Raw genomic sequence first — 2,634 nt, 5'->3', positions numbered from 1 at the left:
ATGCAACGCATGGTAGGTTCATGCAAGATTCAGGTTTGTAGGAGATCCATTAGTGTTCACATTTCCGATAATTGGTTTGGAGGCAGGTCCCTTAGTCGAAGAGTGAATAGCTGTTGGGTGTCGGAAAAAAGTGACAGTTATGTAGAGATCTTGCATATTGCTACAATCAGTAATTGTTGAGTGTTGACAGGCAAGCGCATTTTCTATTTTCTGTGACTAGTTGTGCACAAACCCAGTCACCGTCATCTTTTGAGTAAGTGCAAGGGGCAATATACACACATCAAAGAAAGTTTTGCATCACTTCGTTTCCGAGAATTCCGGATCCTGTACAGAAAATTGGAATAGAGATCAACATAAACATCATTTACTCCCTTTTTATTGCTCACGAAAACCATACTTTTCATACTGTACCACCATATAGCGAGATTTCAGTGATGATAATCAAAATTGCTGTACACATCGGTACTTCTAATACCCAGTAGCACGTCCTCTTGCATTGATGCATGTCTGTATTCGTCGTGGCATACTATCCACAAGTTCATCAAGGCGCTGTGGGTCCAGATTGGCCCACTCCTCAACAACGATTCGACGTAGATCCCTCAGAGTGGTTGGTGTGTCACATCGTCCATAAACAGCCATTTTCAATCTATCTCAGAGTTCCCTCAGAGTGGCTGGTGTGTCACATCGTCCATAAATAGCCCTTTTCAATCTATCCCAGAGTTGTTCGATATGGTTCATGTCTGGAGAACATGCTAGCCACTCTAGTCCAGTGATGTCGTCATCCTGAAGGAAGTCATTCACAAGACGTGCACGATGGGGGCGCGAATTGTGGTCCATGAAGACGAAAGCTGCTGATATGGTTACACTATAAGTTGGAGGATGGCATTCACGTATTGCACAACCATTACAGCGCCTTCCATGACCACCAGCGGCGTACGCCGGCCCCACATAATGCCAGGGCCAAAAAAGCTGGGAACCTCCACCTGGCTGCAATCGCTGGACAGTGTGTCTAAGGCATTCATCCTGAACGGGTTGCCTCTAAACATGTATCCAATTATTGTATGGTTAAAGGCGTATGCGACACCCATGCTAAAGAGAACGTGATGCCAGTCCTGAACGGTCCATTCAGAATGTTGTTGGGCCCATCTGTACCGCACTGCATGGTGTGGTTGCAAAGATGGACCTCGACATGGATTTCAGGAGTGAAGTTCTGCATCATGCAGCTTATTGCACACCGTTTGAGATGTTACACGAAGTCCTGTGGCTGCACAAAAAGCATTATTCAACATGGTGGCGCTGCTGTCACGGTTCCTCCGAGGTATAATCCATAGGTAGCGGTCATCCACTGCAGTAGTAGCCCTCGGGCAGTCTGAGCCTGAGCGATGCATGTCTCTCTGTATCTCCTCCATCTCTGAACAACATCGCTTTGGTTCACTCTGAGATGCGTGGACACTTTCCTTGTTGAGAGCCCTTCCTGGCACAAAGTAACAATGCGGATGCTATCGAACCATGGTATTGACTGTCTAGGCATAGTGGAACTACAGACAACAAGAGCCGTGTACCTACTTCCTGGCGGAATGACTGGAACTGATTGGCTGTCGGACCGCCTCCGTCTAGTAGGTGCTGCTCATGCATGATTGTTTGCACCTTTGGGCGGCTGTAGTGGCATCAAAAATGGCTCTGAGCAGTATGGGACTTAACATCTGAGGTCATCAGTCCCCTAGAACTTAGAACTACTTAAACATAACTAACCTAAGGATATTACACACATCCGTGCCCAAGGCAGGATTCGAACCTGCGACTGAAGCGGTTGCGCGGGTCCAGAATGAAGCGCCTAGAACCGCACGACCACCGTGACCGGCATAGTGACATCTCTGAACAGTCAAAGGGACTGAGTCTGTGATACAATATCCACAGTCAAAGTCTATCTTCAGGCATTCTGGGAATGGGGGGTGCTGCAAAACTTTTAGGCCTGTACTCCTAAACTTGTGTGCTACCAGTGCCAAATCAATATCAGTTTTTCAACAGTGCAGTGAGCACTTCTGCAGGTGGCACCCTCCCAACTGGTTTGAATTAACATTTTGTTTTCTGGTTCTGTGAGCTGCTGTAGGAGTGTGTCCATGGCATGTTGCAATGTGTGGACTCTGTAAGCAGAAGGTGCTGCCCTCTTTCAATGTTGGGTGAAGTTTCTATTGTGACACCATTACATGATTGAAACACGACACTCATACTGTCGTTTTGAAAAATGATGTACATTTTATCAGCCGAATTGTCAAGACATGACGTATCTATCATTGGACATTACTCTTTACTGGATATAGGATCTAACTAAACCAAACCTGATTATGTTTGTATAAGATATTTCAGCTTCAGTATCAGAGTACATAGATGGTGCCAAAATTCTGATGGTGGTTCATCACCAAACACTTTACTTTTCAGTATCTGGTGTATACATTGGTTTTGTGATCTGCACATTCATTTCGGCACATTGTCTCCTGCAAACTGATTAAATAAAGAATATGCATCAATATATTATTGATATTGATTTGAATTTTGTGTCATTAGTTCCTTCCTCTCCAGCACACAACCCTTTTTCCACCAGTTCCCATGTGGGGGAAGGGAGGGGTAGTGGGT

The sequence above is a fragment of the Schistocerca gregaria genome, chromosome 3 (assembly GCF_023897955.1).
Source record: "Schistocerca gregaria isolate iqSchGreg1 chromosome 3, iqSchGreg1.2, whole genome shotgun sequence".
In the NCBI taxonomy this organism is placed as follows: domain Eukaryota; kingdom Metazoa; phylum Arthropoda; class Insecta; order Orthoptera; family Acrididae; genus Schistocerca; species Schistocerca gregaria.
The sequence above is the reverse complement of the archived record's forward strand: the minus strand, read 5'-3'. Positions refer to the sequence as shown.